We start from the raw sequence: 17,199 nt of genomic DNA, 5'->3' as shown, positions 1-17,199 counted from the left end.
GCGGGGGTGGGGCCAAGTGAGCGCGGAGGCGGGGCGGAGTGATGGGGACGGGGCGGGGGAGCGCTGGGGGCGGGGCGGGGGCCCGGCGGGAGGGTCCGATGCGAATGGGGTGTGGGGGACACGGCGGGGCGGGGGCGGGACCAAGTGAGCGCGGAGGCGGGGCGGAGTGATGGGGACGGGGCGGGGGAGCGCGGGGGTGGGGCGGGAGAGCGCTGGGGGCGGGGCGGAGTGATGGGGGCGGGGCGGGGAGCGCGGGGGCGGGGCGGAGTGATGGGGGCGGGGCGGGAGAGCGCTGGGGGCGGGGCGGCGCGGCGCGGGGCGGGGCCCGGCGGGAGGGTCCGGTGCGAATGGGGTGTGGGGGACACGGCGGGGCGGGGGCGGGGGCGGGGCCGGGGAGCGCGGCGCGCGCGGGACCCGCCTTGTGTGGGGGACCAGCAGGGGAGCCGGGGCAGGGGCCCTGGGGGTGGGGAGAGCGGGGCGGGGGTCCGGGGGCGAGGGGGCGGGGCGTGGGGGGCGGTGTGGAGAGCGCGGCTGGGGCAGGACGCGGGGGGTCTGGGGGGACCGGCGGCGCGGGGGAGGGGCGGGGGCGGGACGTGCCGGGGGTGGGGAGGGGGCGGACGCGTGAGGCTGGAACGTGCTGGTCGAGGGGCTTCAAAGCCCGGAAGGTGTTCCGTCCAGCGGCGTTGGTACCATTGGCCGGCCATTTGGAAAAATAGAAAGTGGCTTTCTCGGTCCCTCCTTAAGGCCAAAATGAAATCCAGATGCATAAAACATCCAAATCTAAAAAGCAAACAAAAAGGGTCCTGGAAAGTCGACGAATGTCTATCACGATAAACCTGGAGAAGGGGAAGAAAAAGAATAGTAAACTTGATCCATATTCAAATTGAAAATGCGACAAGAATTAAAAGGCAGACGGGGGGGGGAGTGTGTGTGATGTATTTTGAAATTGTCTAATTCCTGTAATTGTGAAACTGTCCACAGATAAATAAGAAAAAGTCAATGATCTAATGAAAAACTGGCAAGAACACTGGTAGGAATTTCACAGAAGAATCCTACTGTAAACTTGAACCAGATCGCCTGACCTGCGCACCTGTCAGGTGTGAGGGAGTCAGCAATCTGTAGGAAGGACTTTTTGGAAGCCGATTTGGTAACCATATCCAACAAAATGAAAACAAAAATCACACCCAGCCATTCCTTTCCAACACTGGGATTGTTTTGATTGTCTAGATCAGTTTGGGAAAGTGGACATCTTGACAGTATGGAGTATTCCTCTCCTTTTCAGGCACTACGTGTTGCATTCCTTCTGCTGCAGCTGGTTTAGCCCAGGCTCAGATGAACAGGTGCAGCAGGCCAGGTGTAACCCTGTTCCCACCCCTGTCCTTGATCTTCTCTTCCTGGAGGCCTCCTGTCACAGCTGGTGGGCGCAGGGCTGAGGGAGGCAGGTGCCTCAGCCAGGCCTCGTTTGCTTCCCTCTTAATGTCCTCTGTCTCTGGCCAGGGCAGCTGGGGACTCTCCCAGAGGCAGAGGCAACTTCTAATGACCCATCACATCAGCATGCTTGAAATGCTGGGTGGCTTGCAAAACTGAGGAACATGGGGCTTTCTGCAGGCCCAGGGAGGTTCTGTGAGGGGGAGTCGGAGCCCCATGCCCACTGAGTGGAGGCCTGGGCACCAGGGGGCAAGGCCACAGCACTGCTGGGCGGGTGCTCTCTCCGTCACTCCCTAGACCATTAGGTCACCGTCTGGCCCACTGGGAAGTAGAAGCCTTAGGCCTCTTCTTCCACTAAACCTGCTTTGGGGTTCCCAGACACCCCAGTCCCCATGCTGAGACCACCCCGCAAAGAGTCGGAGAGGCTACACCGATGGCCTCTTGCCTGGGTCCTTGCAACTGCCCTGGGGGCTGCATGCCTCCCCCCTGCTCTGCGCTGGAGCTTTCTCACACTGTGGTGTGGATTAGCCTTGCCCAGATATGTGAGTTTGCATTTTTCCAAGATGAACGCCATCTAGCTATTTCCTGTTTCCATTTCCAGCTCAGAGAGGTCCTTGGGGGTGATCTTGCAGTCCTCGTGACCTGCACAAAACCTCCCTGCGGACCACCTTCTCAAAAGTTCCCTTTGGTGCTCTTTGCCCCTGCCCTTGGCCTGTGGGGCCAGGACTCCGCCCTGGCTCTGGGGTCTACCCCTGCTCTGGGTTTCTGTCTTTTCGGGCTGCTTGCCGACAACATTCCGGAGGGCACGTGGTCAGGCTGCTGATGCTGCTGGCCCCGTGGCTCTGGCCACTGGCCCTGGGCCTCCCTGAGCTTTCCCTCCAGGCCACTGTGGGTGTGGGTACCTGCTGTGTCAGTCAGCTCAGGCCATCACAAAATACCACACTGGAAGCTTGAGTGACAGACATTTCTCACAGTCTGGAGGCCAGAAGGCCATCGTCAAGGTGCAGGCAGGTAGACTTTGTTCCGAGGCCTCCTCTCCTGGCTCCCGGGGCTGGTTGGTGATCTGTGGAGAGAGACAGCGAGAGAGAGATCTCTGCCTCACCACCTGCCGCTAATCCCATTGAATCAGGACCCTACCCTTATGACCCCGCTTAACCGTATTACTTCTTAAAAGCCCTATCTCCAAATACAGTCACACTGGGGGTTAGGGTTGCAACGTATGAATTTGAAGGATGGCAGGAGACACGATTCAGCCCGTAGCACCTGGCATTTTCAGGTCCCCAACAAACCGAGCGGCTTAACACGACAGGAATTTATTCTCTCCCGGTTCTGGAGGCCAGAGTTCTAAGATCAACGGGTGAGCAAGGCCATGGTTCCTCTGGAGGCTCCAGGGAGGACTCTTCCTGCTTCTTCCAGCTTCCAGGGGGGCTCCTGGCAGGCCTAGGCTGGTGGCTGCCTCGCCCTGTCCCTTCCTCTTTTCTTACGAAGGCCCCATTCATTGGGTTTAAGGGCCACCCTAATCCAGGATGACCTCATCTTGAAATTTCTTATCTTTTTATTTTTTTTAAGATTTTATTTGTTTATTTGAGAGAGAGAAGGAGAGAATGAGCAAGAGACCATGAGCAGGGGGAGCAGCAGAGGCAGAGGGAGAAGCAGACTGCGCAGGGCAGGGAGCCCAATGCGGGACTTGATCCCAGGACCCTGAGATCAGGACCTGAGCGAAAGGCAGACGCTTAACCCACTGAGCCACCCGGGCGCCCCTTGAAATTTCCTATCTTGATGACATCTGCAAAGACCCTTATTCCATTATAAGGTCACATTCTGAGGTTCCAGGTGGACATGAGTTGGGGCACCACCATTCACCCTGCCACCCTACTGTGCAGCTCTGACCTGGGCTCAGCTCTGGACTCTGCTAATGGGCTCTGTGGCCAGCCTTCCCTGATCTGCAAAGATCTATCAGACCCACAGGATTTCGTTTCTGACAAGAATAGATGTGCTAATGTTAGGGGCTGCAGCTTGCCAAGGGCCTGGAAGGTGATATAACACAGACATGCTTTACTATTGGGAAACCATACTGCCTTTTGAGGAGGAGGTGGGCTGCTGATTGGATGGTGTCTTGGCCCATATGGGCAGCTACAATAAATACTGGTGCTGGTGGCCAAACCGCAGAGATTTACTTCTCACAGTTCAGGAGGCTGGAACTGCAGATTCCGTGTTGGGGAGAGTTGCACATGGCTCGCTGTGTCCCCACGGGATGCAAGGGTGAGACATGGCACCTCTTTCACAAGGGCCCTGCTCCCCTCCGGGAGGGCTCCACCCTCATGACCCAATTACATCTCAAAGCCCACTTCCTAAATCCAGCACCCTGGGTGTTTATACAAACAGGCTCTGTATAAAAAAGAGGCCCCGGGTGTGTGTGTGTGTCAGGATCTGGAGTGGAGAGTCGGGGCCAGGGGGTGAAGGACAGCCCCTGACCCCCCTCGCCACGGAGCTTGGCCTGAGAGCGAAGGATAGAGGCATGTCATTCACCTGAGCTCTTTGGGTCCATTTGGCCAACCCCTGTGTGGTTGCCAGTAGGGGGGACCTAAGGGGTCCCAAGGCCTATGAGAAGAGGGATGTTCGCTGACCCAAACTCCATCCCGAATTGGCAAAATTGTCCACTCTTCCCACCACAATTTATCCCCTTTGTATCACGACAGAATCCCCACTATGTTCTTGAACGAACGAGACTGCACATCAGTACCGGGGTTGGAAGCTCCGGCAGGGGGCGCTCGCAGCCTTCCCAGGGGTCCATCGCTGACCTGACAGGAAGAGCCCACCCTGCCCTCACCTGGACGGGACCTTGCCGGAGGCTGTGACCCCCGCAGGAGGGACAGACGCTTCCCTTGTCCGGGGCCACAGCCCCGCCACCCAGCTTCCTTTATTTAGGTATTTTCCCATTTACTACTGTTATCCTTGAAATAAAACACAGATATGATGACGGGGAGTTCCAGTTCATTGGCTTCAGGGACAGCCCTGGGCTGCTGTAAGTTTGGCAGAATGGCCAAGGTTGCCCTGGATTGCGGCCCACAGGGTGGAGGGTCTTGAGAAGTCAGACAGGGAGGCAGCAGGTTGCCCAGGGTGTGGGGCAGGTCAAGGTCAGAGTCCACCCTTCCCCAGAAGAAGACTGGCAGTGGAGCTGCAGCCCAGGGGGGCGTCCAGGTCAGGGCCCCGTGCGGTTAGAAAGGAGTGGAGTCTCGGTGCCACAGCCCTGGTGTCCTCATCGGTACACTGCTGACGTTTACGGAAGCTCCTGGAGGCCGAGTGCTGTGCTACTTATTTTTTACATTGCATTTCTGTTCTCAGTGGTGTGGAATTGGTCCTGCTGTCATGTTCCCATCTTACAGATGGAGAAACTGAGGCTTGGAGCTGAGGTGCTGTTTCCAAGGTCACAGAGGCACAGCTATGACTGAGCACTGGCCTTTGACTTCTGAGGCACCGTCTCAGCAAAATCATGCTGTGCGCCACGCTCTGGTCTGAGCACGGAGGGTGCAGGGTACTAGACACACAGAAATCTCTGCCTTCGTTGCATTTTAGTGGAAGTAAGAGGGACAATGATGAAGTGACGGCAGGTACTGTGCCAGATGCCAGATGGTGTGGTGGGGATCGGCAGCATGGCTGCATGGAGCCCTCCCACCTGCTCGCCCTTTCCCAGCGTGGCCTGGATGCTCTCTCCCTGGCAGGAGGCAGGGTCTAGTCCCCTCTGATTCGGGGCTGGCCCTGGGACTTGCTCTGACCAACAGAACGCAGCAGGAGTGACACTGTGGGACCTCTGGGTTTCGTCTGAAGACGGCTTGCGGCTTCCGTGTCTTCCTGCTTGGAAGACAGCTGCCATGGAAAGGAGCGTGGGCTGGCGGGCTGGCCCTGGAGCGACGAGAGGCCAGGGGACCAGAGGACGGAGTGTGCCTCCAGCTTGCTGCTGACCACCCTCGCACACGGGACTCTAGCTGATGCGACATGGAGAATTATCACTGCTGCTATAAGCCGCTCAGCTCCGGGGCCGCTCGTTACACAGCATCAGGTAGCTGGAACAATGGTGAGGAGCACTGAGTGCCGCAGACCGAACCCGAGGTGGAGAGGCAGAGGGAGGCTGTGTGTGTGTGTGTGTGTGGCCAGAGTAGGGGAGGGGGCTGCAATCCTAGGTGAGGAGGGCCCACGACGGCTCACTGAACGGAGGATGTCTGAGCAGTGACCTCGCGGAGCTCCAGGTGAGGGGTCTCGTGGGGCCGGGAAAAGCAAGGACCTGTGTGGCCAGCACAGAGTGAGCAGGGGAGGGTCAGAAAGTGAGGCCCTCTGGCCGCATGAAGGTCTTTGACTTACCCAGAGTCAGAGGAGAGGCTTTGAGCGGGGGGCCGGACATGACCCTGCTTAGCTTCCACAAGCCCCTGATGCTGTCCAGAGAGCAGCTCGGGGCAAGGGTGAAGGCCAGGAGACCCTTCTGAGAGGCCAGCTGGAAGGCGCCAGACAGGGGCGAGGTGTGTGAGTAGAGCTGACAAGAGCCCTCAGCGGGTTGGGTCTGGCTGTCAGAGAGGAGGGAGGACCCGCTCCAGGTGCAGAAAGGCTGGGTAGCCGAGTCCTAAGGAGCTCGGGAGTGGGGCTTCAGACTGGTCCTTGGAACCCCACGGAAACCAAAGGAGGAGGACAGAATTGGGCCAGCACCTCGGCCTGGGCGGCCTGGGCGCATCTGCAGCTACGGTAAGGGAGCTAGGAGGTCCCCTCAGAGGGAGGACAGATGCAGGCCATGTGCAGACACAGGGCTCCTCCATAATGGAGGAGGGGGACTGTCCCCAGGGCCTGGGGAGACCTGGCAAGGTGGTGTCCTAGAAACCTGGGGTGAGGATTGAGGGTGTGAGGGGGGCTGGGCGCCGGACCCCACGGCCCCTCTGGTGGGGAGTGGGGTTGGGCCTGCCCTCACCTCCTGCAGACGCCCTTCCTCCCCCACCCTCTTCAGAGTGCATAACCCGCCTGTGTCCTGATTAGTAACGGGGAGTGATCAGATGTCTTCCCGCAGGGCCACTGACACAAGGATCAGAGCTATTGATCACAGCACAGTGGCTTCATTTGGATCCCAATTCAAACAAACCCGCTGCAGAAAGTAGAATGCATGGGGCAGCTGGAGACGTGTGCATGCCGATTGATGGTAGCTCTGAATGCTACGGGAATTGCGGTCAAGACTGATCGTAGGTTATGTTAAGGAGAGAGAGGCGGAGGCCGTCCTTTCTTTTAGAAATGCACAACAAACTGTCTCCTGGTGAAGTCATATGATGTCTGGGATTTGCTTCCAATGATGCCGAGTAGAGGGAAGGGTGGGACAAAGAAGAAACAAGACAGGCCGTGAACTGATAACTTAGGTGCTGGTGATGGGCAGGAAGTCTTCACTGGTGCATATGTTTGAGGCTTTAATAATAAAACATTTTTTAAGCATGTGCACGCACACATAATGAGATCAGCGCTCTCTGCCCGGTGCTGTCCTAAGCTCTTCACATGTGTCAGCTCATCCATGCCCAGCACATTCCCGTCACTGGATGACCTCCATGCCCCCTCCCCTGTTGCCGGGGAGGAGACGGAGACACAGAGAGCTCAAATAAGTTGCCTGCCGTTTGCATGGCTAGTGAACTGCAGTGTTGGGGTCTTGTCCTGGAAAAACACTCCTGGGTCTCCTTGACTCTCACGCGACTTCTGACACCCACCCTGGACAATTCTCCAACACTGGCTGGCTGTCCTACAGTTCCTACAGGTTAAGGGCTCAGCCACCACCCCACTCCAGATGGCAACCTCAAGTCTAGGAGCTTCTGTGCTCTGACTGGCTGGCTGGAGATTGGGGATCCCCTCTGATCATGTATTAGCCCGGCTCACAGGACTCAGGAAAACAGTTTACCTACTAGATTACTTGTCACAGAGGATGGTAAGGGATAGGAATGAAGGCTAGATGAAGAGACACACAGGGCAGGGTCCAGAAGGGTACTGACCCAGTCGATTCTGGCCCCACGGAGCTGGAGACCACCGCGGGAAGCTCTTCAAACCCTGTACTGTAGGGATTTTATAGAGGCTTCCTCATGGGAGGCAGCATCCATCATCAAGCCAATCTCCAAGCCCCTCTCCCTTCCCAGGAGGATGGGGGTGAGGTGGAATGCTCCAGGCTCCTAATCATGGCTTGATCTTTCTGGTGACCACCACCCCTCCTGAAACCATCCTGGAACCCACCCAGAGTCACCTCGTTAGAGCGAAAGACACTCCCTTCACCCAGGAAATTCCGAGAGATTTAGGAACTCTGTTCTGGGATGGGATCAAGGACTGTGTGTTAGAACAAGAGATGCTCCAGGTGCTCTTGTTGCTTGGGAAATTCCAAGGGTTTCAGGAGCTCCGTGTCAGGAATGGGGATGGAGACTGATGTATGTATTTTCTATTATTTCAGGGATGGGACCCAGGGAGCCTGGCTCCATCACAGACCTCCCAGCCTATGTGCTTCCTAGAAGCAGGGGATGATGATGTAAAAACTGTTACTTGTTCTCTCTGGGAGGTGGGATGCATTCGATACAACTTAACCATAATCACATTGTTATTTTGCCTATTTTCTGATTTTTCTACAATGAGCTTGCACAATAAACAGAGTGTTCAACAGACCCACAGACAGCAGCCCTGAGGGGTTTGGCAGGTGGGGGCACTGAGCCCGCTGGGGTGCAGGGGTAAGGTGGGAGTGGGCAGGCAGGGGCACCACCCCTGTTTCTGATGACCCCCAGCTGGCAGGATTGCAGACCCAGCGCATGGTTGGCGGGACCCCTGACGTCCAGCCCGGCCACAGACACTGAGGGCCCTGCCAGCCCCACGAACACTCATCTGGGGAAGTGGCATCTCAAGGGGGGAGGGTAGGGCCAAGTGGCCATTGCTGCCTCACATCTGAACCTTACATCATACCTGAATGGGGTAGAGGCACTTCTCCCCACACCCCCCTGGGGGAGTCTGACCTTCCTCTCACCCATCAGTCACCCCCAAATCGACACTGCCCGGTTCATGCCCCTGGGTTCAGGAATGTGTGACCAGCGGTCTGCAGGGCATGCCCCACCCTGTTTTACCCATCCCCTCCTCTGGAAATTCTCCTCCTGTGGGCCCCCCTCAGACCCCCACCCACCTGTTACAACCAGTGGCCTGGCTGGCCCCTCCCCCACCATCTGCTGAGCCCAGGTTTTGCGGGCGCTGCCCCAGTATCGTCCCCAGCCTGGCATCCTTGCACCCCGCAGTCCTTCTAGTCTCTGTGACTCCACTCAGCTGCAGGAAGTCCCTCTGCCCACGGGATAGAACCCCAGTTCTAGTCGGCTTCCTGCAGACCCACACAGGCCTCACATTGCCCCTAACCCCTGTCCACACTGTCCCCGTCCTTCCACAATCCTTTCAGCTGCTCCCCTCCAGCAGGGTTTTCTGGACCTTGGCAGGTGCATGCCCCTCTCCAGGACACCATCCCTTCCCTGCAGGGACTTGCCTGGCCCAGCGCACTGACTCCTCCCTCCAGGAGCCCTGTGCTGGTAACAAAGCCCTGGCTGGGCCTCCTGCTCGCCCCTCAGCCTGCTGGGCAATGGCATCTGTCTCCTCCTGCGTGGGCTCAGGGTGACAGTGCCACTCATAGAGCCAGTCTATGAATGCTTTTGACTGAGCAAGTCATCCTGGCACAAAATGCATACAACTTGACTTTGGCTGCCCTTGGCAAGCACTTCTTACCAGGAGATGCCCCTGTGCCCATGGTGAGCCCGTGCAGCCTGGGGTTGGCCTGGCTTGGCTTACACAATCCCACAGGAGTCCCTGAGGGCTGGCCTTGGACACACATGGGGTGGTGGTCCCCCCAGACTTCCATGTCTTTGGGGTTCTAGACGCTGAGTCTGACTCCCCTTCTTTGGGGACAGTGTGTGTACACAGGACTATGAGCTCCTCGTGAGCTCCAGCACTGACCACACTCCTGTCGTCACACGGTTCCAGCCGACGCTACTCTCTGGCTCACGGGACCCTATGAAGGTATCTGTCCCATGTTCAGACACTTAACAGATGTTTACTCAGGGCCTTGTGTGCCGGGCTGTCCTCTAAACAGGCGGGATGCAGTAGTAAACATCACGGCGGTGGAGAAAGGTAGTAAATGCACGAGTAAGTGTCAGACCCTGCTGAGTGACCAACCACCTAGCTCAGCAGATGGAAGCAATCACATTTATTAGCTCACATGCCTGCCAACTCTCCAGGCTGTTCTGCCTGTCTGAGCCCGGCTTGGCTGGCCTCCCTGGTCGCCCTCATGGTCCCCCTGGCAGGATGTCGGTCCCCCCAGGGCCTCAGCCTGCCCCTGTGGTCTGTTCTCCAGCGGGCCAGCCCCGGTTTGCCCTCATAGTTCTGGAAGGTTGGGGGGACAGGGAGCAGGATGCTGCAAGCGCTTCTTCAAGCCTCTCCTTGAGCCAGGTCTGTTCCTGTCCCGCTGGCCAGAGCAGCCACGTGGCCAAGCCTATAGTCAAGGGGGGAGGGGCCTACAAAGTCACAGGATGAGGGCGAAGGGCATCTGCACAGGCAGGCCACTTAATACCCTCAGGATGGCCCCATGGGTCAATATGTCAGCTAGCAACTGGGGGCGTGGGTGGGCTGTTTTGGGGCACACGGGGGAGGGCTGAAGTTCTATGCAGGGCAGTGTGGGGAGCCTCAGTGAGAGGGGCTCTTTGGGTAAAGGACAGAAAGTAGTGATGTCAGCAGAAGGAACAGCAAATGCGTCCCCAAGACAGGACACATATTAGTCTGGGTGGGCCCGGGGGGGATTTCTCAGTGACTAACGCAGTATCTTGCTCCCCAGATTCCCTGTGGATGGGCTGTGCAAGCAGGCTTGTCACCCCCAGGGCCACAGGGCACCTCCATGTGGCCACAGCCCACCTCAGGGCGCGAGAGTGTCATAGGTGGGGGTGCCGGGGCACATGATCTTTGTAAGGCTGGCATCCAGGTTCCTGAGAAGACGAGCTGGGGCCTGCTCAACCCTCAGGTCCTCTCGTGGCCCCCGGGGAGGTGGCCCGGTGCAGCCCCGTGTGGTGTGCATGCAGCCAGCCCTCTGGCTGAGGCAGACGGGAACGAGGGGTAGGCTGGCGTCCAGTCACCCGGTCCCAGCCTTCCCTGGGACCTGTAGTGAGCTGAAGTTCCGGGGTGTGGCGGGGCCTGGGGGGGACAGGGAAGGCTGGGCTGCAGAGGAGAGCAGAGGCCCTGTCCCACCAGGTGTCCGTGGGATGGCCCGTCCAGGCTCGGCTGCTGTGGAGGAGGTACTGGCCAGGGTTCTCCAGAGCAACGGAACCCACAGGGTATATGTATGTGTATCACTATAAACAGAAGTGTATGTATATAATACATATGCAGATACAGAGATGTAGAGAGTGGGAAAGGGGGGAAGGGAGACAGAGATTCATCTCGCTCTCATGCACGTTTGGCTCGCTGGGGAGGACTGTCAGCTTTTTCCAGCACACGGGTGCGGCTCAGCAAACCTGTTCTGGAAACGCCACACGGACACACCCAGAAGTAACATTTTACCAGCACCAGGGCGTCCCCAGCCCAGTCGGACACACACAGTGAGCAAGCACAGCAAGGTCCTGTTCTTTTTTTTTTTTTTTCCGTCCTGTTCTTTGCAGCCAAGTGACCCTGAGTGACGGTGGTCAGTCGCTCCCCAGCACCGCCTGCGCCAGGAGACATTCAATCCTGGAGCATCTTACATAGGAAAAGGAGGACCGAGCATATTTTAATTGGCATTTTCCTGATTTTTAATGAGGTCAACAGTTGGTAAGTATTTACTGGCCACTTAGGCTTGTACTTGTGTGACTTGCCGGATTCTGTGTCATCACTCGCTTTAAAAAACGGGAACAAAGATTGGTTTAAAAATGTAAAGAATTTGGGACGCCTGGGTGGCTCAGTCAGTTAAGCGTCTGCCTTTGGCTCAGGTCATGATCCCAGGGTCCTGGGATCGAGCCCCGCATTGGGCTCCCTACTCTGCGGGGAGCCTGCTTCTCCCTCTGCCTCTGCCTCTCCCTCTCTCTGTCTCTCATGAATAAATAAATAAAATCTTAAAAAAAGAAATGTAAAGAATTTTATCGAACAGCTTCCTTTTATCAAAGACACTGTTTTTTAGGCACACCTTTCTAGATTTATCGGAGGCAGTCCTTGTGCCCTTGGGACCTCTTGTTGGAGGGGAGAAACAGAGGCTCAGAGAGCCGCTCTGGGGTCACAGTGCACCCCTAAAATGCTCTCTCTGTTTGGGGGTGTAGGTCCTTCCCTAGCGTTTCATTTGCCCTTTCATTTAAACTTCAGTATGTTTTGAAAAGAAAGCTAAAACTTTTATCCAGCCGAAGTTCTTAATACTTCTTCTGCAGTTCCTGCTGAGAACCTTCTCCCAAGAGGAACCCAAACTCAGACCCCTGTTTCCCTTGAAGACCGGGATGGCTCCTCTTTTAACAGCTGTATCTTCAACCCATTGGGAGTTCATCTGGGCGAGGATGGGCACCAGGATCCACATTCTGTTTCCCGGCAGACGCTGTCTGGAACCCTTCCCCTGGGACGCGCCACTGGCTGGCCGTTGTCCGTCCACCGACACAGACTCTCCCAGGGCACTGGAAGCCTGCCCCCCGCCAGCCGGCAGCACCCCTGTGGCTGCGGTGACCCCCGTCTCCCCGAGGGGCTGGGTTCTGTGGTGAGTGGAAGGAATCCGGCGGAACTCTGCTCACTCAGCAGAGCAGGCCTGGTGAGCTGGGCGGGGACACCGGACTGTGGAAAATCACATGTCAGAAACCCAAGGAAATTGTTCTGCCAGTTGTGTGGATGACTAGACACTGTCTGGGAGACCCGAGGCCCCCGAGCAGCCTGACCCCCCTGTTAACATCCAGACTGTGGGCAAGGGGGCATTTCTAGGGGCCGATCCCAAGAGGGAGGAGCAGAAGGGTGGGATGGGCCCGGGGTCTTCTCTCCCTTGCTCCCTGGAGACAGACCCAGGACTCCAGGAGACGGAGAGGAGCTGGGACATGATCCCAGGCCTGCCGTCCAGAGCCTGGGCTTTCCAGGCCTTCCAGTGAGAGCATCCCCACACGTGGGCTGGCTGGCCAGGCCGTGGAGGAAGGCCCTTCCGAAGGCCCCACTGGGCCATCTCAGTACTGAGGCTTCGCTCCCCTCACGGCCCAGCCTTGGTATGTGAGCTGCCTCCCCTGAGGCCCCAGGAGCCTAGGAGGGTGTCCTCGGGGCCTCCCGGCTCTGCCATTCCTGCCTGTCCCTGTTCCCGGGCCCGGTGGCTACCCCAGCCAGACCGTGGGTATGCGGTGCTGTTGGGGGGTCAATGTCCCCCCTCTGCCCAGGCCGAGAGCAGGATGTCCCGTGGTGACACTAGGGCCTCAGCAGGAGGGGCTGGTGTCACTACGGCCCCCTGGCCCGGGGCCGGAGGCTGTGGAGCCCAGATGGAAAGAACATTCAGTCTGGCTCCGGAGTCCCTGCCTGGCCCTTCCCCGTCGGTGACACGCTGTGACCTGAACACATCACTTCTCCCGGAGCGGCTGCTTTCTCGCTTGAGAATGGGGAGAGATGGGGGGCGCCTGGGTGGCTCAGTCGGTTAGGCGACTGCCTTCAGCTCCGGTCATGATCCCGGAGTCCTGGGATCAAGTCCCGCATCCGGCTCCCTGCTCGGTGGGAAGCCTGCCTCTCTCTTTCCTACTCCCCCTGCTTGTGTTCCCTCTCTCGCTGTGCCTCTACCTCTCTCTGTCAAATAAATAAATGAAATCTTAAAAAAAAAAAAAAAAAAAAGAATGGGGAGAGATGTGGCCTGCTGGACAAGTATGAATCACTCTCCCGTCTGCCATCCACGTCCAGGTCCAGAGACTTGGGTACCTGACCAGGGGGAGTCCAGGCCTGGGGCGGCTCGAGTCTCCCCCACTGAGATCCCCCCTGCCTTTTCCCCCACAGGCCAGGACTCTGTCTCCCCGCGGTCGTTGCCCTCCCCTTGCCCTCTGTCCGCGGATGGTCCAGTCACTGACTGCCGGTGCCCTCCAGCCTGACGGTCTCCAGAGGAAGGCTGCCTCCAGGCCTGCTGGCTCTCTGGGCCATGCTTAGGCTGGCAGCTGGTTGACAGCTCCAGGAGCCAGTGAGCCAGTCCGGAGCCACGGCCACAGAGGCAGGCACAAATTGCCTGGGGGCCCAAAGGTGCGGGGGCAGGCACCAGGGTGGGGGCGCTGTGGGCTGGAGACCAGGAGGTGGAGGCAATGAGACTGTGGACGTTGCAGTCGCAACCACATGGGGGGATGCGGTCTCCTGCTGGGGTGGCCTGGGGACATCTTTTGGCCCAGAGCTCAGCTCTTCCCCAGAAGGGCCAGTAGAGGGCCTCCTCCCTGCCTCCCCCCCAGGCCTCCCAACCCCCACCCCATGGCCCCCCACCAGCATTCTCCAGTGCTTCCGGTGACCACATTTGGAAAGCAGGAACCCTGAGGTCTGGTGGGTGGAGGGAACAGGGCCAAGGTGGGGGGGGGGGGAATGACCCTCACACTTCCCAAGGCCCAAACCAGGCTGCAGATACTAACCCTGCTCCTCAGGCTGTTTCCCTTGGGGCAGGGGCCCCAGGGGTCCTGAGCCACCCTCCTCTTACAGACTAAGTCGACGGAATTATTCGAGGTCACAGTTCTAAGACTGACTTCTGGGATGGTGGGAGGAGGGGGTAAATCTCCTCTCCCTCCTGCCCCAGGCCCATCCTGGGGTCTCCTCACCGCAAGGAGTAGAGCTGCCTCCTCTGAAGGCCAGCCGGAGCTAAAACAAAGCCTCCGTTCCTTGCCCAACCCACAGCATCTTCCCTCCGCGTCCCTGTGGGATGGGCCCCAGCAGACTGGAAAGAGGGTGGGTTCCATTCCTTCCCATTCTTCTCCACCTCCTCACCCCTTCCGATGTGGGAGCTCCTGGCTCCCCCACCGCCCCCTGCTGGGGGCAAGGGGCATTACTGAAATGGGCAACGTGGCCTTGGTGCCCCCCACCTGGCAGCTTTGCCTGCATGTCCCCTGGCCCTCCACGGCGGCCTGCAGGGCTCTGCCCTGGCCCATTCCTCCAAGATGGGGCTGCTGCTAACCTCTGAGGGTCCCCGCTCCTGACCGTGGGTGGGGAGAGCCCCTCCAGCTCTCTCTCCCGAGGACTGACCATCGGCCCACAGGTTCTCCCGGGAACTCTCTTTCCTCTCTCTGGAGGCACCTAGAGTGGGCCTACCAGGCTGAGAGATCAGTCTCCCTCTCCCTGGCAAGCCCGGTCCTGCTGTGGCCCGTTGGGCAGATCCTTCCGGGGAGCGAGGGGAAGGCCCTGGCTTCTCTCAGGAAGTTGGAGGTGGGGCTGCAGAGGCCAGGGGGTCCAGCAGACCCCCACTAGCTCCCAAGAGCCCTTGGACATGCACACCGACACCCCCCTCCCGCCCAGCAGGAGGCACTGGGCCCTGAAAGGGTGAATGGCAGCCACAGAAGGCCGCGAGCCTCCCACTCCCCTGGACCTGCTTTGGGCTGCCCTTGGGGAGTCTGGTTAGTTGCCGTGCTCCTCAGCAGACAGGGATCCCCTAACAGGCCCTGTGGCTGCCTCCCTGCCCCCAGGCAGAACCTGGGCCCAGCTCTAGGACTTTCCAGGGTGCACGTCTGAAAGTGAAGTGGGGTCCCAGCCCCACCCACGGAGCAGGGGTTCCTGGCCCGGCCTGGACAGCAGTCACCCTGCTCTCCACCTGCTCGGACACTTAGGGGCAGAGAGCCCCCAGCTCCCCGCCCCCACCCCCTGCCCAGCTCCCTGTGAGGCTTTTGCTCATGTTCCCATTGGTGACTCACTGTGGCTGAGGAAAAGTTTCTTTCTATTCCTTTCTAATTTTTTTTTACGGTTTCTATTTTCCCTGGCAGAGGATGTTGGGCCCAAATCTGATCCATGTGTGAGCCAGCTGAACTCAGGAGCGTTCCCAGGGAAGTGACGTTCCACAGCACCCCCGCATCCCCCCAGCCTTGAGCCTCCCTGCTTGACACACTCAACTGGGGGCCACAGAGCAAATTCCAAGACAGAGTTTCAAGAATGATGATTCAGAGGCTCACAGAGGACATTTATGGGTAAGAGCTTGCTTCATCTCTATGGCCAGGACCAGCCTGGGGACACATGACAGGGCGAGTACAGTGCAGGGAGCAGGAGGCCTGGCTGGGGGCAAGGGGTGGGTGGTGCTCTGAGAGCTCAGGTGGGCGGCCGTGGTCTCTGGGGGGGAGACGGCAAGGGCTGGGCGCTGGCATGTTCTCACTGCTGACACCGTGCCGGGCACAGCACATGCTCTATCTGCAGCTGAGGCTGGGGAGCAGGGGGGTCACTTGCTGCCCTCAGATGGCCGGGAGGCCAGAGCTGGGGTGGGACCCTCGGGACCAGCTCCCAACACAGTCCCACTGCCTTTTTAAGCATGGACAAGGGTGAGCCGGTGAGAAACAAAGGAAGGGCCTTGAACAGAAGGGGTACAGAGCCTCCCTGGGTCCTGTTCCCAGGCCGGGGGCTGAGCCAGCAGCCCCGACAGTGTCCCTCGGGCTGGCCGTGGCTTTGTGAAGAGGCCCAGGGGCTTCCTGACCTGCTCCTTCTCTTTCCCTTTAGTCCAAGGTCCAAACTGCCTGTGGACCTTCCCAGGGGCTCCTGTGTTTTCCCAGCTACTTCACGGGGCCAAACCCTCACAGACAACCTTGGCTCAGGGCTGACTGCTGCTCAACTTGACCCATGGAATCCAGCTGTGCTCTTTCTCGCTTCCTCATTCCTTCTGCTCTGGGAGCTCCAGCCTCAGGTGTGAGGCCCATTTGGGACCAGCTGACATTTACCCTTCAAGGAGCCTATGGAAACACACGTATCCTAGCTCTCTATGCCAGCACCCGTGGCAGACATTACTAATCTATTCTGGATTCTCTGATCTATGCTGGCACCCATACAGATATTATTGATTAATCCTGAGATTCTCTGACTACCCAATATATGTGCCCCCAGGTGCATGCAGTGGCTGGAGCTACTGTAAACAGTCTTTAAAAAACCAGGTTCTGGTAAGAGGAACGAGAGAAGTGGCTGTCCGTGTTGGGATCTAAGCTGGTGGGAAAGCCGTGCATCTGCAGAGGTGAGACAGTGCCCACTACAGGAAACAGAAGAAACTCTAGGGGAGGGGACGAGCCCCAGATAATAGCATCTCCTGCCTCAGTGTCCAGTGACTGTCCACAGGGCACATCCCAGCACACAGCTCAGTTGGGTTAAAGGCACACAAAGTCTCTCCCCAGCTGGGTCCTCGGGGGCAGTGTCTGGTCTACTTTGCCTTTGTGGCCCCCATATCTTCCACATGGAGCTGGGCTCACAGGCACTGCCCGCAAATCTTCCCTTGAGCAGACCTGGCTTGACCTGAGGCTGTACCATTTGCCGGAGAGGCCAGAGAGATGGGCTTCGCCCATCCAGGTGTAGGGGCAGGCAAGAAACTCTTCACCTTGCACGGAAATCATTGTGTGAGTGCTGAGTCCCATTCCTGTGAATTATACACAGATTTAATACAATGGGAAAGGAATCTCCTCCCTCCCTGCTCCGTCTCTGCCCCCTTCCGAACTTGCCCTTGTCTGCCAGGACCTGGGGGAGGGGGGCGTTACATAGGGACTCCCAGCCCCAACAGAGCAGCTGGCCTGCCCTGAGGGCAGGTTTACCCCTGCCTGCCACTAGAGAGTGAGTTCCCGAAGAGCTGTCCCTCACCGGGAG

At 58.4% G+C, this 17,199-nt stretch overlaps 1 long non-coding RNA gene across 1 annotated transcript; it reads left to right on the top strand.

Annotated features, from left to right (window-relative positions):
* Window positions 1-13,508: 13,508 nt before the first annotated feature.
* Window positions 13,509-16,448, top strand: LOC123835775 (uncharacterized). Its single transcript, XR_010406644.1, has 3 exons — window positions 13,509-13,644; window positions 15,354-15,554; window positions 16,075-16,448. It is a non-coding gene; the product is annotated as an uncharacterized LOC123835775 (long non-coding RNA).
* The last annotated feature ends 751 nt before the right edge of the window (window positions 16,449-17,199 follow it).

The sequence above is a fragment of the Mirounga angustirostris genome, unplaced genomic scaffold (genome assembly GCF_029215605.1).
Source record: "Mirounga angustirostris isolate CCGP_5_RB_7025 unplaced genomic scaffold, mMirAng1.0.hap1 SCAF_12, whole genome shotgun sequence".
Taxonomy (NCBI): domain Eukaryota; kingdom Metazoa; phylum Chordata; class Mammalia; order Carnivora; family Phocidae; genus Mirounga; species Mirounga angustirostris.
The sequence above is the reverse complement of the archived record's forward strand: the minus strand, read 5'-3'. Positions and strand labels throughout refer to the sequence as shown.